The sequence below is a fragment of the Caenorhabditis briggsae genome (genome assembly GCF_000004555.2).
Source record: "Caenorhabditis briggsae complete genome, chrV, whole genome shotgun sequence".
Lineage (NCBI taxonomy): Eukaryota > Metazoa > Nematoda > Chromadorea > Rhabditida > Rhabditidae > Caenorhabditis > Caenorhabditis briggsae.
Genome location: NC_013488.2, coordinates 12190613 through 12196905, shown reverse-complemented (window position 1 = coordinate 12196905; position 6293 = coordinate 12190613).

The following is a 6293-nucleotide window of genomic DNA, read 5'->3' as shown; positions in this document are numbered from 1 at the left end:
GGTTCCAAAAAAATCCGGAAACCAAGAAAATTGGGATAAAGAGAAGCTAAAAAAATTTCAATAGGGTGGGAATGGCCTCCCATTCCAGAAAAATGTTCAAAATCAAAAGATAAACATAGAGAGTGTGAGATGATGGTCGAAATCTTGCCCCCCGCAGAAGAAGCAATCTTTCCGCCTTAATAAACAATAATACCGATGAGAGATTTTCAAAATGTAGGAGAAGAGAGAAGAGAGACTGAGGAGCCAATTGAGAAAACAAGAAAAAGCCCCGTTGATGATGATGGATTATCCATGTCATTCACACAGTTTTCTTTTCGTTTCGACACCTGATAAAATAATAAATGAAAATGAGGAAAATGAGAAGACAATTATGATGGAGAGACGTTTTTATGAATAATGAGCAGAGAGAAAAGATGATATGGAAAGGTGTGAAGAATTCGATAAATCGAATGTTGGCAAAATAAAATATGGACGGCCGCATCCAAGGGTACATCGAAAAAGATACATCAAGTTCTTAGGGTTCCAAGGGTACATGCATTTTTGTGGTACATGTCGTAGGACGAAAAATTTAAAAAAAACTATTTTAACAGACTATCTCGCTTTTTGTTCAAATTTTTAGAATTTGGTTAAAACTCCATACATACCAGGATCCCATGTACACTCTGAACCAGTGTATCCTACGAACTCGATGTGGAAAAATCGAATGTGGACCAACAGCTATATTATATTTCGAAATATCAAAAAAAGTAGTTCTATTGAAGAAAAAACGATTCTAGAATCGAACAAAAAGGTTGCGAATGACCGGACGAATGTCGAACAGCAACACATGGCTCTCCAGTCAATCCGTTGAATTTATTGGTTTTCTTGCAACAGGAAACGAACAATAAATGTGAATGTGAACACGGTGGAAACGATGGGATAATATACCGATTTAATGGAGTTGGACGTGCGGGAAAAGCTTGGAGAAGAGTGTTCATCTATCACTAAAGTGCTAGGTGTTGTGATATTGAAGAAAGACACATTTTAGTGATGAAAGTGTTACTTATTGGAATAAACAACGAATCGGAAGTGTCTAAAGTCTGAAGAGATTTAACCCAAAAAAAGAATTGTGGGTTACAGAAATTTGATTTTCAGACCTCAAAATGCGGAAACTGTTCTCAAAATGCAGTTCAAGATAGAAGAATTGCCAAATTGATAGTTTCTGTCGAGAGTGGTGCTGATTTTACTATCTCGTGTCGAAATGCTCCGAGTGTAATAAAAAGAAAAACCCACCGTTTTTATTTGATAATGCAACAAAACGGTCGTCGCTCAAAAAGGTGCTTCTAAATGACTCATCTGATTTTTTGAGATCAAAACAAAACTTGTGGTTGTGTAGTTGTGGTATGTTCCAAAAGTTGTAAACAGTTGGAGAGTTAAAAAAAGACAAAAGCGGTCAACACAAAGCCCGGCAAAACGGAGAAGAAAAGAAAATAAGAGAAGGAACGTAGAAGAACAGTGATAATTTGTATGTAGAGACGCAGAGTTAACAATTGAAAAAAAAGTCAAACAGTTTGGGTGTTGACGACGTGGGAACCATCTTGAGGAGACCCACATCTTAATTATTTTTTCAGTTGGCGAGACACTTTGTAAAGTGATGGTGAGAGAGAAAACATATGGGAGAGAGAAGAGACTGCAACATTATTGGCTGGGTGCCAAGTATTTCAAATGGGTGATCATGTGAATGAGTACGACCGACGGTTCAAGATTCGAAGGGCAGATGGTTGAAAAATAGCATTATGATTCGGAATAAGATGGATAGGAAGGTTGAATAATTTGAACGAAAGATAGAATAATTATGAAATAGAACATAAAAGGGTCTGGGCAAAGAATACAGTTTCTGAAATGGATTTCAGGTTCAGAAACCTTCAAAGCGAGCCATGGGGTGTCCTAGTACTTTGAGGAACTCAGAACTTATGTCAAAACATTTCAGATACTGTATTCAACAATACAAGAATCACGTTCAGAATACGTTCTGACTTCAATGAATGCTTAACATTTTCTAGAAAACTATAATAATGCTGCTAACATAGAGTAAAATTCTCTTCCAGAAATCATCAACTCCATACGCTTCATTTCCAACGGATAAAGGACGTCTTCATGATGTCCGTAGGGACGATGGCGGTAATACAGATGATTCAGAATCAAATAACAAACCAACGCTTCCTATACTTTCTCTCTCCCTTCAGCTTCTTTTTTTTCGTTTTGTATCGTGTCCTGGGGGAAATGAATTAGAGAGGAGAGAAAGGATTACATTTCCGACATTGATACGAAATTACCATCATAATCGAATCGACATTTGAATGGGTGGTCAACATGTGGAATCTTTTTGAGTGAACACATTCCAATGAAAACTCGATCACTACAGGCGCAGGATTTATAGCTCAACTCTCTTTTTTCTCGATCTAAACCCATTTTGATGGGTGACTGTATATCAGTTTTTCGAAAAAGTACCGGGTGGTCGGAGGACATCGCGGAAATACATAAAACCTGCGACTTGATTGCAGCAATCACGAGATCATAAAACGGACCCGTTTATGGTACTTTTTATAATGTGCTGAGTTGTGACTTTTTCGGTTTTTGCTAAGCATCAAAAACCGCTTTTTCTAAAATTGGATTATTTCAAGTTATGATTGCTGAATCAATCAATACAGTTGGAACCAGGCGAAGAAGAAAAACAACTGGAATTGAGAAAAAGAAGAAGAAGCATGAGACAACGGGAACAAGTTGTAGGCAGAGGACGTCCTCACTCACTATTTTTATCGTTTCTCGAAGCCATTAGAACAGACAAAATGCCTGCTGTAATTAGCGGATTGTTCAATTAGGAAAGAGGAAAAGTGGAAAATTCCATCGCCAAAAAATACAAATTATAGGAGAGAGTAAAGGACTCAGAAGGCTCGTCTGTTCGTCATGATAGACTCACGCACATGCGCGACAAATGCGCAATTTTCGTGTTAAACCTTACGCAAACGGTAGCGATTCTTTGGATTGGAAATGTGAGTGAGGAGGTCTTTCCCGCGAAGAGTGAAGAAAAGTGTATTGTTTTTCCAACGACTTTTGAGCATGAGCAATGATGAATATGTAAAGGATAGTACTGTCCAAGAAAACTGGTTGAAAATTCCGTAATGCTCTAATGGAAGCCCATGCTATGTGTGCACTTTGAGCTGTATTACCTTTATTCGTATGCAAGATATCAAAAATGTGTCAACTGATAAAATATTGGTGATGTTATGATGAATATTTTGTCAGTTGAGTACTTTTTGATATACTTTACAGAAATCGAGATATAAGGAGTAAAAGTTGACGGTGTGGGTGACTCTCTATCAGAGTGTTCAAGGTAATCATGGAAAATTTTGGGTTAGGAAAAATAATTGATTTGGGATCGATTAGAGAAGGCTCATGGGCTCATAGTAAGAACTAAAACCAATGGCTTTTGGAAAATACAAAGGTCTAAAAGTTTTTTGGGTTGCAAGATCAAAGTAAAACAATTAACCGATGTTTCCGATCTTTGCAAATTTAGGTACAGCTAGAGAAAAAGTAAGCAAACTGAAATCGATGCAACCTAAATAACACTTGTAGCAAAAATTTCTCTTATCCTCCACACCCACGTCCCTTCCTTTTTTTTGAAAAAAACAAACAAAAGTGCAAATCACGGATGGCGCGGCAATCCGCCGGATTGTATAGAGACGGATCCCAAACGCATGTCTCTCGGTTTCCATCAAATCGCATGAGATCCTAAGAATGTGTAAGGATAAAAGTGTCCAGTAGTGGACAGAGAAACAAAGGACTATGCAAAAATGACATTCGAGACGAGACGATGAGATGAAAGAGACAAGGGTCCCCCGACAAACGACAAATTGGCGTGTCAGTCGGAAGAAAATAAAAATTAGAACCAAATGTTCTTTTGTTTTTGTGAAGAGATGAGATTCAGTGATTTTTCGTATAAAACAATTTCATGATAGTGAGATTCTGAATTAATTTGTAACCGATTTTTCCTACTAATAAGCGGAATTCATACTAGGAGCTTATTTACAAAATTCACTTTATTGCAAATCAAATTCATTCGAAACCAGAACAACAGCATGGAGATGGCAATAATCATTACCGTACATCTTCTAATAAAAGCCCACCCATACCATTAACTTCGAGCTCAATTATCTCGGCTCCTATGAGAGGTGTGAAAGTTTTGAGAACTGATAAATTATCTGTCGTAATACCACCAATGTTTCCTCAGTTTTCAGTTTTCTGATATCTTTCACAGGAACCAAGATAAATTGAGTCAAAGTTGATGGTTTTGGTGGGCTTCTAATAAGGGAAACACTGTAATTAAGACTACTGACTTGAACCATATGGCTTTGACTAGATCAAGCACAAAGAACCAAATAGGTAAAATTCAAAATCAGAAAATTATGTAACATGATAAACTGGGCATCAGTCACTCTCGGAGTAAGAACAGGTAAACGTACACCTGTCTTCTTTTAAGTGTCCGAGGGATAATAGGAAAATGATAGAGAATGAGACAATGTCGATACATCTGTCCCGTGTTAACGCCTGACATCTGAACCTGTTGCTCTGAGTAACCTCTTTTGAAATTTGAATCTCCACAAGTAGGTCTCAAGAAACATATTTCGAAAGAAAAAAGGACTTGTTGCAATCAATTCCAATCACACAGGTGCCCGGACTGCCTTCTTCAAAACTATTTCCGCTAATTCGTTGATTTGTCTCTCAATCGTTTTCTCAGTGACACCAACACCCATGATTGGCAATCAATTAGCTTGACGGGATCGCCAAAAGGAACTGATAAATGAGAGAGATATCAATCATCAAAAAGGTCTTCAACCTAAAAAAATGAATAGAGAAAAAAATGGAGAAGAAAAATTATGGAGGTCTAATGGATGGAAAAATGTGTGAAATTGACTGTGGAGATTGGCAGGCGGTGAAAAAATAAAAGCAAAATGGAACGTAACGAAAAAAAAGAATGGATACTGAAGTAACGAAATGGTAGAGAAGACAGGAGAAGAGGAAGGAAATAGTGTTGGTTGGAAAGAGAGACCAGACATAGAAACAGGCACAGGGAGGACGGTTTGAATTTGGCGGGGTGGTTGGCGCCATGGCGTGAAAGAAAGGAAAGGTACGCAGTTGGAGGAAAATGGAATATTGATGAGAGGAGAAAATTAACAAGGGGCAATCGTAACAAAAACAGATCTGATCTAGTCTGAAAACTATTGTTTTTAAGATGTTATGAATTCTAGGTAGAAGCTATGACGTTAATGTGAACTATGTGAAAAACCCAATAAAGTAAAACCTCTAATAGAAGGGTCACCCTCAACTTTTGACTTTGAGCTAATGTTTCTCGGTTTTTGTCAAAAATTAATGTTATATCAATTAACACATTTTCAATATCTTGCATAGAAATCCAGATAATTCAGTTTACAGTTGACACTGTGTGGATCTGCTATTACAGGTTTTTCGGTAAATTGAAAATTCATCGAAAATCAAAAAATTTCTGGGGAATAGAATCTTGAAATGTTGGAAAATTCCGGATAAAAATATGAGCATTTATGCATATCCAATAAAATCAAGACATTTTTGTTAATCATTTTAAACACAAATACCTAACTTAGTCCAAAATCTTCCAAGTGAATGTTCAAATGACTTCAAGAACTTTCAAATGAAAAGGAAAAATTAGGTCAAGTAATGGGAATTCTTGTCTAGTCCTTTTTTGAATGAACGAAATATGAACTTGATCTTAATCGAGCGGACGAGTGAGCGGACTAGTGAATACCGTATTTCCTCTTATAGAAGCTTACCCTAACCGTGGTTTTGGAGCTCAATTATCTCGATTTTTGTAAAAGATATCAACATTTTACCAACTGACAAATGAATAATCATAATATCACCATGCGCTTCTATTAAATACCGTTAATTCAGTCATCATTTAAAAATGTAAAATTATTTTTTGTGAAATTGAGCGTTTTTACTCTGTCAATCAAACAAATTTCCAGTCATTTTGAAACTGTCTGGGGTATTCAGGGTATGTTCACTGATGGCTAGAATCTTAGAAACTGGTTCCCATAGTTTCAAGACATAATTAGTTTAGAAAAAGGTCGAGAATGAGAGAAATAGAGACCATTGAGAATAGAAAAACGTATGTATTTTGCAGTGATTGTCGTCGGCGCGGCGGGTGGAGTTGAGAAAGAGAATGAGTGTGTCAGTGTCACTCACTGATAAATAAATGACCACTGAAGAAGAAGAAG